Below are 17,289 nucleotides of genomic sequence, written 5' to 3' on the forward strand. Positions count from 1 at the left end.
TGGTTAGGACTTCCCAACCTCTTCTTCGAATCTCATGTCGGATTTCCAGATACTCATTTTTCTTGAGCTTGAAAGGGACCTCAGGGATCACCTTCTTCTTTGCCACAACATCATAGAAGTGGTCTTGATGGCTTTTGGAGATGAATCTTTCCATCTCACATGACTCGAAGGTGGAAGCTTTTGTCTTCCCTTTTCCTTTTCTAGAAGATTCTCCGGCCTTAGGTGCCATTGATGGTAGTGGAAAACAAAATAGATTGTGCTTTGACCACACCAAACTTAAAATATTGCTCGTCCTTGAGCAATAGAAGAAAGAAGAGAAGAAGAAGAAGAAGAGAATATGGTAGAGGGGGCGAGATGTAGGTTCGGCCAAGGTGAAGAAGAGGGGGTTGTGTTGTGTGGAAATGAAGTAGAATGGAAGGGTATTTATAGGGAGACGGGGTAGTGTGTATTCGGCCATTTAGGGTGGGAATGGGTGGGAAAATGGTTTTGAATTTTTGAAGGTAGGTGGGGTTTATGGGGAAGAGTGGATGGATGTGAGTGGTGAAGAGGGTGATTGGGAAGAGTGTTGGGAAGTGTGACATGGGGAATAGTCATCACAAGAATAGGATTATGAGGTAAGGTAGGAATATAGTAGGTGGGGATCCTATGGGGTCCACAGATCCTGAGGTGATCCTGTGGGGTCCACAGATCCTGAGGTGTCAAGGAATTCCATCCCTGCACCAAATAGGCATGTAAAATGCCTTTGCACACCATTCTGGCGTTTAAACGCCATGTGGTGCACATTCTGGGCGTTCAACGCCCATGTAAAGCATGTTTCTGGCGTTGAACGCCAGTTTCATGCTTGTTACTGGCGTTCAGTGCCAGCTTTTCTTCTCTAGGCACATTCCTGGCGTTCAGCGCCAGAATGTTGCTTGTTTCTGGCGTTCAGTGCCAGAATGATGCTCTGTTCTGGCGTTGAACGCCGGCCAGATGCATCTTACTGGCGTTGAACGCCAGCCTGTGCTTCCTCCAGGGTGTGATTTTTTTTCTTCTGCTGTTTTTGATTCTGTTTTTAATTTTTATGATTTTTTCGTGATTCCTCATGATCATGTACCTAATAAAACATAAAATAACAATAAAATAAAAATTAGATAAATAAAATTGGGTTGCCTCCCAACAAGCGCTTCTTTAATGTCAATAGCTTGACAGTGGCTCTCATGGAGCCACAAGGTGATTAGGTCAATGTTGTATAGTCCCAACACCAAACTTAGAGTTTGGTTGTGGCCTCTCAACACCAAACTTAGAGTTTGACTGTGGGGGTTCTTCTTGACTCTGAACTGAGAGAAGCTCTTCATGCTTACTCTCTTTTGTCACAGAAGCATGGCCTTGTGCCTTAAACACAAGGTAGTCCCCATTCAATTGAAGGACTAATTCACCTCTGTTGACATCTATCACAGCTCCTGCTGTGGCTAAAAAAGGTCTTCCAAGGATGATGCATTCATCCTCTTCCTTCCTAGTGTCTAAGATTATGAAATCAGCAGGGATGTAAAGGCCTTCAACCTTTACTAACACGTCCTCCACTATTCCATAAGCTTGTCTCAATGACTTGTCTGCCAATTGTAATAAGAACAAGGCAGGTTGTACCTCAATGATCCCCAGCTTCTCTATTACAGAGAGTGGCATAAGATTTATCCCTGACCCTAGATCATATAGAGCCTTTTCAAAGGTCATGGTGCCTATGGTACAAGGTATTAAGAACTTGCCAGGATCTTGTATCTTTTGAGGTAAAATTTGCTGAATCCAGGTATCTAGTTCACTAATGAGCAAGGGAGGTTCACTTTTCCAAGTCTCATTACCAAACAACTTGGCATTCAGCTTCATGATAGCTCCTAAATATTAAGCAACTTGCTCTCCAGTCACATCTTCATCTTCTTCAGAGGAAGAATAGTCTTTAGAGCTCATGAATAGCAGAAGGAGATTTAATGGAATCTCTATGGTCTCTGTATGAGCCTCAGATTCCTTTGGATCCTTAATAGGAAACTCCTTCTTGCTTGAGGGATGTCCCAGGAGGTCTTCCTCACTAGGATTTTCGTCCTCCTCCTCCCTTGTGCATTCGGCCACATTGATCACATCAATGGCCTTGCACTCTCCTTTTGGATTCTCTTCTGTATTGCTTGGGAGAATACTGGGAGAAATTTCAATGACTTTCTTACTCAGCTGGCCCACTTGTGCCTCCAGATTTCTAATGGAGGACCTTGTTTCACTCATGAAACTGAAAGTGGCCTTTGACAGATCAGAGACTAGATTGGCTAAATTAGAAGTATTTTTTTCAGAATTCTCTGTCTGTTGCTGAGAAGATGATGGAAAAGGCTTGCTATTGCTCAGCCTATTACGTCCACCATTGTTAAAGCCTTGTTGAGGCTTTTGTTGATTCTTCCATGAGAAATTTGGATGATTTCTCCATGATGAGTTATAGGTGTTTCCATAAGGTTCACCCATGTAATTAACCTCTGCCATGGCAGGGTTCTCAGGATCATAAGCTTCTTCAGAAGCTGCCTCTTTAGTACTGTTGAATGCATGTTGCCATCCATTCAGACTTTGAGAGATCATGTTGACCTGTTGAGTCAACACTTTGTTCTGAGCCAATATGGCATTCAGAGCATCAATTTCAAGAACTCCTTTCTTCTGAGGTATCCCATTATTCACGGAATTCCTCTCAGAAGTGTACATGAATTGGTTGTTTGCAACCATATCAATGAGTTCTTGAGCCTCTTCAGGCGTTTTCTTCAGGTGAATAGATCCACCTGCAGAATGGTCCAATGACATTTTCGAAAATTCAGATAGACCATAATAGAATATATCTAATATGGTCCATTCTAAAAACATGTCAGATGGACATCTTTTGGTCAGCTGCTTGTATCTTTCCCAAGCTTCATAGAGGGATTCACCATCTTTTTGTTTGAAGGTTTGAAAATCCACTCTCAGCTTACTCAGCTTTTGAGGAGGGAAGAATTTATCCAAGAAGGCAGTGACCAGCTTATCCCAGGAGTCCAGGCTATCTTTAGGTTGTGAGTCTAACCAGATTCTAGCTCTGTCTCTTACAGCAAAAGGGAAAAGCATGAGCCTGTAGACTTCAGGATCTACTCCATTCGTCTTAACAGTCTCACAGATCTGCAAGAACTCAGTTAAAAACTGATAAGGATCTTCAGATGGAAGTCCATAAAACTTGCAGTTTTGTTGCATTAAGGCAACTAGCTGAGGTTTCAACTCAAAGTTATTGGCTCCAATGGCAGGGATGGAGATGCTTCTTCCATCAAATTTGGATGTTGGCTTTGTGGAGTCCCCAAGCATTCTCCTTGCATTATTATTATTTTCGGCTGCCATCTCCTTCTCTTGTTCTAATATTTCTGAAAGGTTACCTTTAGATTGTTGTAATTTAGCTTCTCTTAATTTTCTCTTCAGAGTCCTTTCAGGTTCTGGATCAATTGCAACAAGAGTGCCTTTATCCTTGTTCCTGATCATATGAAAGAGAAGAAAACAAGAAAAGAAAGAGGAATCCTCTATGTCACAGTATAGAGATTCCTTTATGTTAGTAGAAAAAGAAAGGGGGGAAGAAAGTAGAAGAGGGGATTCGGATATTAGGTGGAGAGGGGTGAAGAGAAGTGTTAGTAATTAAATAAAGGGTTAGTAATTTTCGAAAATCAGAGATAAGATAATATTAAAATTAAAAATTTAAAACAAAAAGAATTTTTGAAAAAGAGAGAAGTATTTTCGAAAATTAGAGAGGGAAGAGTAGTTAGTTGGTTTTGAAAAAGATAGGAAACAAACAAAAAGTCAAAGAGTTAGTTGAAAGAGATATTAAAATCAAATTTGAAAAGATAAGAAGATAAGAAGTTAGATAAGATATTTTGAAATCAAATTTTGAAAAAGATAAAATTTTTAAAAAAGATAAGATAAAAGATAAAAAGATATGTTTTAAAAAGATTTAATTTTTAAAATTACTTAACTAACAAGAAACTAAGAGATAAGATTCTAGAACTTAAAGATTGAACCTTTCTTAACAAGAAAGTAACAAACTTCAAATTTTTGAATCAATCACATTAATTGTTAGTGTAATTTCAAAAATATGATATAAAGATAAGAAAAAGATTTTGAAAATAATTTGAAAAATATTTTTGAAATTTTCGAAAAATGAAAAAAAATGAAAAAGATATAATTTTTGAAAAAGATTTTGAAAAGATAAGATTTTTAAAATTGAAAATTTGACTTGACTTGTAAGAAACAACTAATTTTGAAAATTTTTGACTAAGTCAACTCAAATTTTCGAAAATTATGAGAAAAATAAGGAAAAGATATTTTTTGATTTTTTGAATTTTTAATTGATGAGAGAGAAAAACAACAAAAATACTCAATGCATGAAATTTTTAGATCAAAACACTTAATGCATGCAAGAACACCATGAATGTCAAGATGAACATCAAGAACACTTTGAAGATCATGATGAACATCAAGAACATAATTTTTTAAAAATTTTTGATGCAAAGAAAACATGCAAGACACCAAACTTAGAAATTTTTAATGCTTGGAAAATATGAATGCAAAAATGCACATGAAAAACAACAAACAACACAAAACAAGAAATCATCAAGATCAAACAAGAAGACTTGTCAAGAACAACTTGAAGATCATGAAGAACACTATGAATGCATGAGATTTTCGAAAAAATGCAAGAAAAATTTTAAAAGCATGCAATTGACACCAAACTTAAAAATTAACACAAGACTCAAACAAGAAACACAAAATATTTTTTATTTTTATGATTTTCTAATTTTTTTGTAATTTTATTTTATTTTTTTGAAAAACATATTTAGAAAAACGAAAAAGAAAAGAAAAATTTTGAAAAAGATTTTTGAAAAGAAAATTACCTAATCTGAGCAACAAGATGAACTGTCAGTTGTCCATACTCGAACAATCCCCGGCAACGGCGCCAAAAACTTGGTGGACAAAATTGTGATCACATCAATGTAGTATTCTTTGTTGTATGGAATCATTATTGTGGCTCTTGGCTATGTGTGGACACAACTCCGTTCAACTAACCAGCAAGTGTACTGGGTCGTCCAAGTAATACCTTACGTGAGTAAGGGTCGATCCCACAGAGATTGTTGGTATGAAGCAAGCTATGGTCACCTTGTAAATCTCAGTTAGGCAGATTAAATTGGTTTATGATGAGTTCGAAAATTAATAATAAATAGAAAATAAAAAGGGATAGAAATACTTATGTGAATTAATAGTGGGAATTTCAGATAAGCATATGGAGATGTTGTGCTCCTCTCGAATCTCTACTTTCTTATTACATTCATCCAATCCTTCCTACTCCTTTCCATGGCAAGCTGTATGTAGGGCATCACCATTGTCAATGGCTACATCCCATCCTCTCAGTGAAAACGTTCCTATGCTCTGTCACAGCACGGCTAATCATCTGTCGGTTCTCAATCAGGTTGGAATAGAATCCCTTGATTCTTTTGCGTTTGTCATCACGCCCAACCTTCAGGAGTTTGAAGCTCGTCACAGTCATTCAATCCCAGGATCCTACTCGGAATACCATAGACAAGGTTTAGACTTTCCGGATCCTCATGAATGCAGCCATCTATCTAGCTTATACCACGAAGATTCTGTTGGGGAATCTAAGAGATATGCGCCCGGCCTAGAGTAGAACGGAAGTGGTTGTCAGTCACGCGCGTTCATAGGTGAGAATGATGATGAGTGTCACGGATCATCACATTCATCAAATTTAAGTGTAACGTATATCTTGGAATAAGAATAGAAGAGAATTGAATAGAAAGTAATAATAATTGTATTGAAACTTGAGGTACAGCAGAGCTCCACACCCTTAATCTATGGTGTGCAGAAACTCCACTATTGAAAATACATAAGTAAAAGGTTCAGGCATGGCCGAATGGCCAGCCCCCTTGAGTGATCAAAGGACCGAATTATCAAAGACTAAACAGTCAAAGATTAAACTGTCAAAAGATGTCTAATACAATAGTAACTTATCCTATTTATACTAGACTAGCTACTAGGGTTTACATGAGTAAGTAATTGATGCATAAATCCACTTCCGGGGCTCACTTGGTGTATGCTTGGGCTGAGCTTGATCTATCCACGAGCTGAGGCTTTTCTTGGAGTTGAACTCCAAGTTATAACGTGTTTTGGGTGTTTAACTCCGGATCATGACGTTTTTCTGGCGTTTAACTCCAGACAGTAGCATGTACTTGGCGTTTAAAAATTGACTCAAGACTCAAACAAGAAACACAAAATATTTTTGAATTTATGATTTTATTAATTTTTTTGGATTTTTATTATTTTTTTTTCGAAAATATTTTTGGAAAAACGAAAAAGAAAAGAAAATTTTGAAAAAGATTTTTGAAAAGAAAATTACCTAATCTGAGCAACAAGATGAACCGTCAATTGTCCATACTCGAACAATCCCCGGCAACGGCGCCAAAAGCTTGGTGGACGAAATTGTGATAAAAGAGTTCTAGGCACTGTTAGAGAAGCTCACAACTCCGTTCAACTTAACCAGCAAGTGTACTGGGTCATCCAAGTAATACCTTACGTGAGTAAGGGTCGATCCCATAGAGATTGTTGGTATGAAGCAAGCTATGGTCACCTTGTAAATCTCAGTTAAGTGGATTCATATGGTCAAATGTAATTGGATTAGATAATTAAAAGATAAATAAAATAAAAAAGGATAGAAATACTTATGTAAATTAATAGTGGGAATTTCAGATAGGCGTGTGGAGATGCTAGAATCCTTTCGAATCTCTACTTTCGTACTACTTTCATCCAATCCTTCTTACTCCTTTCCATGGCAAGCTGTATGTAGGGCATCACCATCATCAATGGCTACTTTTAATCCTCTCGGGAAAATGGTCATATGCGCTGTCACTGCACGGCTAATCGTCTGGAGGCATCACCCTTGTTGATAGCTACATCCCATCCTCTTAGTGAAAATGGTCCAAATGCTCTGTCACAGCACGGCTAATCATCTGTCAGTTCTCAATCAGGTTGGAGTAGAATCCCTTGATTCTTTTGCGTTTGTCATCACGCCCAGCCTTCAGGAGTTTGAAGCTCGTCACAGTCATTCAATACCGGAATCTTACTCGGAATACCACAGACAAGGTTAGACTTTCCGGATTCCCAGGATCCTACTCGGAATACACAGACAAGGTTAGACTTTCCGGATCCCCATGAATACCACCATCTATCTAGCTTATACCACGAAGATTCTGTTGGAGAATCTAAGAGATATGCGTCCGGCCTAAAGTAGAACAGAAGTGGTTGTTAGTCACGCGCATTCATAGGTGAGAATGATGATGAGTGTCACGGATCATCACATTCATCAAGTTGAAGTGCAACGTATATCTTGGAATAAGAATAAAAGAGAATTGAATAAAAAGTAATAGTAATTGTATTGAAACTTGAGGTACAGCAGAGCTCCACACCCTTAATCTATGGTGTGCAGAAACTCCACTGTTGAAAATACATAAGTGAAAGGTTCAGGCATGGCCGAATGGCCAGCCCCCTCAATGATCAAAAGACCGAATGATCAAAGACTAAAACAGTCAAAAGATTAAACTGTCAAAAGATGTCTAATACAATAGTAACTTATCCTATTTATACTAGACTAGCTACTAGGGTTTACATGAGTAAGTAATTGATGCATAAATCCACTTCTTGGGCCCACTTGGTGTATGCTTGGGCTGAGCTTGATCTATCCACGAGCTGAGGCTTTTATTGGAGTTGAACTCCAAGTTATAGCGTGTTTTAGGCGTTCAACTCCGGATCATGACGTGTTTCTGGCGTTTAACTCCAGACAGCAGCATGTACTTGGCGTTCAACGCCAAATTACGTCGTCAATTTCCGTATAAAGTATGGACTATTATATATTGGTGGAAAGCTCTGGATGTCTACTTTTCAACGCCGTTGAGAACGCGCCATTTGGATTTCTATAGCTCTAGAAAATCTATTTCTAGTGCAGGGAGGTCAGATTCCAACAGCATCAGCAGTCCTTTTGTCAGCCTTTTTCAGAGTTTTGCTCAAGTCCCTCAATTTCAGCCAGAAATTACCTGAAATTATAGAAAAACACACAAACTCATAGTAAAGTCCCGAAATGTGAATTTAATATAAAAACTAATGAAAACACCCCTAAAAGTAGCTTGAACTTACTAAAAACTACCTAAAAACAATGCCAAAAAGCGTATAAATTATCCGCTCATCAGCAGTCAAATCTAACATGGAAAATATTCATAAGTCAATTGGACAACATAAATCAAACATAAATAAAAGCATTAAATTATCTCAAAGTAGAAGAGAGGTCAAAATAAAGGAATATTGAATGTGATATGAAGAGTTGAATTAAATCCTTAATTTCTAAAAAATCCTAATTTCTAAATCCTAAGAGAGAGGAGAGAACCTCTCTCACTAAAAAGTACATCTAAAACCTAAAATTGAATTATGATAGCCTGCTGAGTCTCTGCATGTTCTCTGACTTTAATCTGTGTTTCTGGGCCGAAAACTGGGTTGAAATGCGGCCCAGATTCTCTGCCAGCGACTTTTGTAATTCTGCAGATCACGCACGTCACGCGTCCACGTCGTCCACGCAATCGCGTCACTCAGCATTTTTCATATCACGTGTGCGCGTCGTCCACGCATTCGCGTCGTTCATGCAGCTTCCAATCCGCGCGGTCGCGTCAGGCATGCGAACACGTCACTCTGATTTCTTCCATTTCGCGCGATCGCATCAGGCACATGAACGCGTCACTCTGATTTCTTCCATTTCGTGCGGTCGCGTGAGCCATGCGACCGCGTGACTTCTTGTTGATCATCTTCTCAATTCCTTATGTTTCTTCTATTTTTGCACGCTTACTCTTTATTCTCTAAGCCATTCCTGCCCTGTGAAGCCTGAAACACATAACACACAGATTAAGGAATCGAATGGTAATAAGAGAGGATTAAGATTAGCTAAATTAAGACCAAAGAAACATGTTTTCAATCATAGAACTAAACTAGGAAGGAATTGTAAAATCATGCAAATCCTATGAATAAGTGGGTGAAAAGCTTGATAAAACCACTTAATTAAATACAATATAAACCATAAAATAGTGGTTTATCAAAGGGCCATCATGATCCATTGCATCATGATTGGAAGTGAGGTGGAAGTACATGAGGTGATCCCTCAAGAATTATACAAGATAGCTGAGAAGCCTTCCACCAATGCAAGGTTGGCATTCCCTCACCTCATCTGTCATCTATGCAATTCAGCTGGAATTGTCATAGAAAGAGATATCTCCATTGGGGAAGACAATCTCATCACTAAAAAGAGGATAGAGCAAACTAAAGAGCATGCACAAGAGCCTATGCAGCTGCCTTAGCATGAGATCCCTGAGATATCTCAAGGGATGTATTTTCTTTCTCAAAGCTATTGGGATTGATGGCATACTTCCATGGGAGAATTGAGCTCTAACATGGAGCAATTGAGGTTGGAGTATCAAGAGCATTCTATCATCCTCAATGAAATTAGAAAAGACTAAAGGGCTATGAGAGAAGAACAACAAAGGCAAAGGAGTGACATTGAAGAGATCAAGCACCACATTGGATCCTCAAGGAGGAGTACTAGCTGCCACCATTAAAGGTGGAGTCATTCCCTTTATCTCCTTTTTCTTTTGTATTTTTCTATTTTCTGTTATGTTGTGTTGTCTGTTCTCTTGTTCTTGTTGCATGATCATTTGCATTTATGTCTTAAGGCTATAAAATGTTCCATATGTTTCTCACCTTGCTTAAAAGATAATTTTAATTGAAAAGAATATAGAGATACATGAATTTCAAGTTTATCATAAGAATAGTTCAATTATTTTGATGTGGTGGCATTGCTTTTGTTTTTTGAATGTATGAATAAACATTGCATATTTGAAGTTGAAATTAAGAATCTTGGCTCTTGAAAGAATGATGAAAAAGGAAAAGTATTATTTGTAATCTGAAAAATCCAAAAATTGATTCTTGAAGAAAGAAAAGGCAGCAAAAAGAAAAAGAAAAAGCATGTTGCAAAAGAAAAAAACAATATATGCATGCGATAAAAAATAATAAAATGGCAATAAAATTAAATAGAAAAATAAAAAGCAGAAAAAGCCAATAGCTCTTTAAACCAAAAGACAAGAGCAAAAGGTCAGTAGCCTTTTAAACCAAAAGGCAAGGGTAAAAGGATCCAAAGATCCTAAGAGTGTGCTTAAGAACTCTAGACACCTATCTTGGGATTCTAGCAAAGCTGAATCACAATCCTAAAGGGTTCACCCAGTTAAAGTGTCTGTGGCATTTATGTATCTGGTTGTATTACTGAAAAACAAAGTGCTTAGGGTCATAGCCAAGACTCTGAAAGTTGTGTTCAAGAATAAAAAAGAATTGAACTAGGAGAGTCAATAATATCATCTAAATTCTAAGTTCTTAAAAGAGATCAACATTTCTGAGTTTCAATGGATAGTGAGATACCAAAACTATTCAGAAGCAAAAAACTACTAAGTCCCGCTCATCTAATTGAAACTGAGCTTCATTGGAAACTCTGAGATTTATTGTATCTTATTCTTCTTTTTATTCTACTATGTTTTTAGTTGCTTGGGGACAAGCAACAATTTAAGTTTGGTATTGTGATGAGCGGATATTTTATACGCATTTTGACATCATTTTCATATAGTTTTTAACATGTTTTGTTTGTGTTTTATTAAGTTTTCATAGGTTTTAGTGTTAAATTCACATTTTTGGATTCTACTTTGAGTTTGTGTGTTTTTATGCAATTTCAGGTATTTTCTGGCTGAAATTGAGGAGCTAGAGCAAAAGTTTGATTCAGAGACAAAGAAAGCATTGCATATGTTGTTTGGATCTAACCTCCTTGCACTCAAAAGAGCTTTTCTAGAGCTACAGAAGCTCAAATAGAGCGTTTTCAACGGCTATGGAAAGCTGATTTCAAGAGCTTTCTAGAAATGTATAATAGTTTATACTTTGCTTCAGATTAGAAGGTCCAAAACTGGCGTCCAACGCCAGCCTCCTGCCCCATTCCAGCATCTAGCGCCCACAAGGAGGAGACCAGCGTCCAAATGCCCAAAGAGGATCCCCTAGCCAGGGTTCAACGCCCTAGAGGCGACATCCTATCATGTAGATCTCATCAAATCTCAACCTAAACACTCACCAAGTGGGCCCCAGAAGTGGATTTTAGCATTAAAAGACTGTTTTACCCTTTCTTATGCCTAAGTCATTAGTTTAGTATTTAAGGGATATTTTACATAATCATAAAGAACCTTTATGCTATATTTTTATTTACCACTGTATTTCCTATCAATATGAGTTTCTAAACTTCCTATGTTGAGGAGAGGAGCCCTGCTGAGTTCTATGAATTAAAAAAGTATTAATGTTTCTCTTCAATCCGTGTTTGATTTAATTCTAAGATGTATATTCATTCTTCAACTTGATGAATGGGATGATCCGTGATAATCAGCTCCATTCTTCATACTAAGACCGCATGCCTGACAACCACCCATGTTCTTCTTGGGTTCATGTGAATACGTGACTAGAAAGCATCGAACCACCAGCTTGATTATACATCTTTCAGACGGCTAATCCATGACTTCGTTGGGGATATTTTGAGACACCAGTTCAGCTGAGGTATGGGGAGATTAGGGTCTTTATGATAGAGTCTAAAACCCAAAGGCACAGCATTCTCTGATCCGGAAGATCCAACCTTGTTTGTGGTGTTTTGAGTAGGATCATTAAGGAGAATGGACTGCAGAAGCTTCACCCTCAATCAGAATGGATTCGCACTAACCCTGGGGTTCAGATCTGGAGGAGTATTGGCGGCTGCTCAAACCAGCGTCAATCACATACAGCCTGCCATTGAAGAAATCATTTACAATTGAAGAAGACAGTAAAACCATAGTTAACTTAGAAGGACAAAGCAACTCCAAGCCTTAACCATCTTCGTATCCCTGATTATAATTCAATTCACAACGTATTTTATACCATTTATTCCTTTTATGCTTTTAACCAAATTCAAACCAATAACTCTTCTATCCGCCTGATTAAGATCCGCAAGATAACCATAACTTGCTTCAAACCACAATCCTCATGGGATCGACCCTGACTCCCTCAGGTATTACTTGGATGTCCCAGTGCATTTGCTGGTTCAGTTGTTGCATGAAGCGTGGGAATTCGTGCACCACTAATATAGTAATTAAACATTTTATTCATTGTAGGAACATAAAAGAAAAGAGAGGTAGTAGAGAGTGCAGTGGGCCCAAATGATGTAACAACAGGCAAGGTAAGTGGGGAGGGTATGTGCTGATAATATACACACATACTAGAAAGAAATCACTATGATTTCATTCAGCTCCTCTGTTTCTATCCCCCATTCTCCTCCCATTTTATCTTCTCTATTTTCCTATTTCTACTCTATTCTGCTGCCACTATTCTATATTACTATGATTGGTACAAAGTTCTTATAAAGGATTAACTGACGATTTAATTAAACCGAAGTAGATGTTGCGAACGGGCAAGTAAAGTCTATGAAAAATAATAGCAATACGTACAGTTTCATTTTGGCAAATTACTCATTCAACCTAAAAATATCTTCTAGTTACCTTACCATAATTGGTGTAGTAGCTTCTCCAGTTTCATTGGCTTGCTACCTCATATCCTATATTTTATTGCAAAAAGAATCAAATCAAAATTGACATAGTATGGACAAGGCAATATATAAGAATTAATATTATTGTAACTACTGATAACTGGTAAAAACTAAAAGAGATATCAAATTTCTTTTTGCTAATTGGTCACATATTCAACCTTACCTGCCTGATTTTCACAACTTTTCTATAGTAATGTTGCAGCAGATTCTGATAGACGAGGGTGGCATTCAGTCCGACAATAGCGTGAATACCTATTTAAATCAAATTTAAGTTCATCTGCTAGATAATTGAACGAACTGCATGAAAATACCAGTTCAGAGATATAACTTACCTCTTCAGCTAATTTTCTTCTTTAGAAACCACGTACAATGCTCAAAAAGACTATATTAATTAGAATGAACCAAAGGAACCACCTCAAAACTCTTTAATAAGTCTAAAAAGTATACATATTTCTCATCAAAATTTGAATTATAAATTCAATCAATCCAAAAGTTAAACCATATATTAAAAAACAAATCATATATCAGAACTTGATGAGCGGATATTTTATACGTTTTTTTGTCATCATTTTCATATGGTTTTTAGTATATTTTATTTAGTTTTTATTAAGTTTTTATAGGTTTTAGTGTTAAATTCACATTTTTGGATTCTACTATGAGTTTTTGTGTTATTGTACAATTTCAGGTAATTTCTGGCTAAAATTGAGGAGCTAGAACAAAAGTCTGATTCAGAAACAGGGAAAGCACTGCAGATGCTATCCGGATCTGACCTCCTTGCACTCGAAAGAGTTTTTTTGGAGCTACCTAAGTTCAAATGGAACGTTTTCAATGGAAAGAGATTTCCATCAATGTATAATAGTTTATACTTTGTTTTAGATTAGAAGGCCCAAAACTGGCATCCAACGCTAGCTTCCTGCCCCCTTCTAGGCGTCCAACGCCCAAAGAGCAGAGACCTACATCCAGCTCTGATGAGTCCTATGAATTAATAAAAGTATTACTGTTTCTTCTTCGATCTGTGCGTGATTAATTCTAAGATGTATATTCGTACTTCAACATGGTGAATATGATGATCAGTGACAATCAGCTCTGTTCATCACACTAAGACGAACGTGCCTGACAAACACCCATGTCTACTTAGGTTCGTGTGAATACTTTAGTGGAAAGTACTAACTGCCAGCTTGAATCATACATCTCTTAGACGGCTAATCCACGACTTCGTTGGGGACTTCTTGAGACACCAGTTTAGCCGATTTACGGGAAGATTAGGGTCTCTGTGGTAGAGGCTAGAACCCAAAGATGCAGCATTCTCTGATCTGGAAGATCCGACCTTGTCTGTGGCATTTTAAGTAGGATCATTAAGGAGAATGGACTGTACGCGATTCACCCTCAAGAAGAGATGGATCCACACTAACCCTGGGGTTCATATCTGGAGGAGTATTGATGACTTCTCAGTAAAGGCGTTAATCACTTACAGCCTGCCATTGAAAAGATCACTCACAAGCAAAGAAGACAGTAATGCCAGAGTTAATTCAGAAACATAAAGCAACTTCAATCCTTAACCATATTCCTATTACTGATTCCAATTTACAAAGTATTAGCACCCTGTTATATTAGACCTTTTTCACTCTATCAATCCATCAACCTTCTGATCTGCCTGACTAAGACCTACAAGATAACCATAGCTTATTTCAAACCACAATTCTCATGGGATCGACCCTGACTCGCTCAGATATTACTTGGACGACCCAATGCTCTTGCTGGTACAAGTGTACGAAAGTGTTGGGATTCATGCACCAAAACTTCATAACTAGAATTAGTCTGACCTTGAAACAGACGACCTAAGATTCCAACCTTCAGGATAATCTGCGTGCGTATGCGAATTCACATAGAAAACATATAGCATGTAGATGTCAAAGTCTAGAATTAAAGCATAATAATCACTAATAATATATAAGTCTAAAATTAAAGCACAGTGGCCATTAATTTGCAATACAATAGTACTAATAGACAGTCAAGAACAACAAAGAACAAAATTGGTAACCAAAATAAAAATAAAGTACAATCAAACCCAAACCATAATCAAGTCAAGACATAAACTACATAAACAGATAAACATTACTGAGCATTAGCAAGCAGTAAGCAGCACAAATTCTTTGAACACAATAAGTAATAAAGCATAATAAATCAATGAGAGAGAAACCAATATCTCTGAAACATATCTTCCTAAGCATATATTACTTATATAATCGATCATTAAAATATTTTAAGAGATTATAATAATTTTCACAATTATGTTCAATGTTTTCTTTTGGTTAAAATCTAACAATAAAAAAATACAGAACAAGAGAGTATAACAAGAAGGAATACCAGTGAGACAGCAGCAATAGAATTGAGGAGGCGAGACAGAGAAAAAATTTATTGTTAACAAAGAATAAATATTAGCAAATTAATAGGGAAGAAGAAGAAAAACAAGTACCTGCAGCAGTTCAAAGGAGATGTTGTACCGTGGCAACTACAATGGCATCAACGGTAGAAACTATGACGACAACGGCAGCAGAAACTGTAGTGGCAACAGTGGCAGCAATGACAGTATAGAGAGAACATATCTGAAAATGCGTTAATAAAAGAGGTGGCTCGATCTAGAAGCTTTCTACCGCAACGGACACGACAGTGGTAACGGCGCCGACGACGGAAACGGCAACGGAAGTGGCGGCGGAAATGGCGGTACAGAACTTAGGTTTCATCGTCATTTTCTTCTCATAAGCTAACTCAATCTCTCATTTCTACCAAAAGAGAAAATTAGGTTTTGAGGGAGAATTTTGAATTTTAATAATGAATTAATTATTAGTGGAAGTTTTTTAAATTGCCATAAATAAAGTGTGTGTGGAGGTTTTAAAAAATTTTCACCAAAATACTTCCTCAATTAAATATTAATCTTGTAGTGTTAGATGTATCTCTCTTCACCAAATTCACCTCCTCCTCTGCAACCTACATTCTAGTCTATGTGGATGACATTCTTGTGACTGGCAATTTGGAATCAGAGATTAACTTTATCATGACTCAACTACACAGCACATTCTCTCTAAAAGTCCTAGGAGAAATGAGCTACTTTCTTAGAATTGAGGTGAAGCATAGCAGTAATGGGACAATAACCTTAAAGCAGACAAAGTACATTTAGGACCTTCTCAAAAGAGCTAAAATAAACAATGCCAAACCTGTACCCACCCCATGACATCCTCTCTCAAACTCTCAGCCTTTGGTGATGGTACCTTCAATAATCCCACACTCTATAGATCGATCGTTAGAGGCCTATAGTATGCTACAATCACATGACCAGAAATTTCATTTTCAGTCAATAAAGTTGCACAATTCTTTCATAACCCTCTTGAATTACACTGGAAAAGGGTAAAGAGGATTCTTAGATATCTCTCAGGCACAACCTAATATCGTTTGTAGTTCAGAAAATTCACAACTTTCAGAATTTATGGCTTTTGTGATTCAGATTGGGATAGTGATATTGATGACAGAAAGTCTACAAATTGGTATGGAATCTATCTAGATCTAAATCTAGTGTCTTGGACAAGCAAAATACAAACTGCAGTTTCAAGAAGTAGTACAGAAGCAGAGTTTTGAGACATTGCTGATGCAGTGACTAGGATAATTTGGTTACAAAACTTGTTCATTGAGGTCAAAATACCATGCTCCACTAATCCTGTGGTATACTGTGATAACCAAAGCGTCATTCTCTTGTCTGCCAACTCAATTCTACACAAGTCAAAACACTTTGCCCTCAATCAATTCTTTGTGAGAGACTTTGTTATCAAGAAGGAGTTCTTCATCCAACACATCCCAACATAAGATCAACTTGCAAATACACTCACCAAATCTCTTTCTGCTGCAACATTTCTTAAGTTTAGAAGTTTATTTAGAGTATTTGAAACAGATCTTTAAGGGGCCTTTCAGTTGAGGGGACATGTTAGTGTAGCTAATATAAATTCTTTCCTTTTTAGCTTGCTATCAAGATAGTTATACTTACTAGAATATGTTACTCTTTAACCAACCTGAAACCACAATCACTCATTTACTTATTACCTATAAATATCTACATTGTAACAAATTCAATTCAATTTTTCAATAATAGTTTCAGCTTCTTTTTTCTCAATTCTTCTATATTCTTCTACAAGCTTCATCTACAAGCTTCCGGTACCTCACAATCTTGAGTGAACATTATGACTTTTATTTTTGCAGGTACTGCATGTAAAAAGAAACTCAATTTTTTACCCACATTTTCACTTGCATAAATCACCTTGCAAAAGCTACAAAAATGATACTTTATTTTGGGTGAGTTTTTGTTTGCACTATTATCGAAAATAAAAGCTCAAATTTTCTTATATTTTAACTGGTACGACCACAAAAATGTAACTAAATGATACAAATTGATAAATTTATGTATCTTGATTTATAATGAAATAAAATTTATTTTATTTAAATAAAATAAAGCCAGGATGGAACCATATTACAGACCCAAAATTTTAAGCAATGAATTTTTAGGTGCTCTTAGAATAACAAATTGTTTTTAC

At 36.9% G+C, this 17,289-nt stretch overlaps 1 non-coding gene across 1 annotated transcript; it reads left to right on the forward strand.

Annotated features, from left to right (window-relative positions):
* Positions 1 to 2,863: 2,863 nt before the first annotated feature.
* Positions 2,864 to 2,967, forward strand: LOC112804533 (small nucleolar RNA R71). Its single transcript, XR_003203145.1, has one exon. It is a non-coding gene; the product is annotated as a small nucleolar RNA R71 (small nucleolar RNA).
* The last annotated feature ends 14,322 nt before the right edge of the window (positions 2,968 to 17,289 follow it).

Source organism: Arachis hypogaea, chromosome 5 (assembly GCF_003086295.3).
Source record: "Arachis hypogaea cultivar Tifrunner chromosome 5, arahy.Tifrunner.gnm2.J5K5, whole genome shotgun sequence".
NCBI lineage: Eukaryota > Viridiplantae > Streptophyta > Magnoliopsida > Fabales > Fabaceae > Arachis > Arachis hypogaea.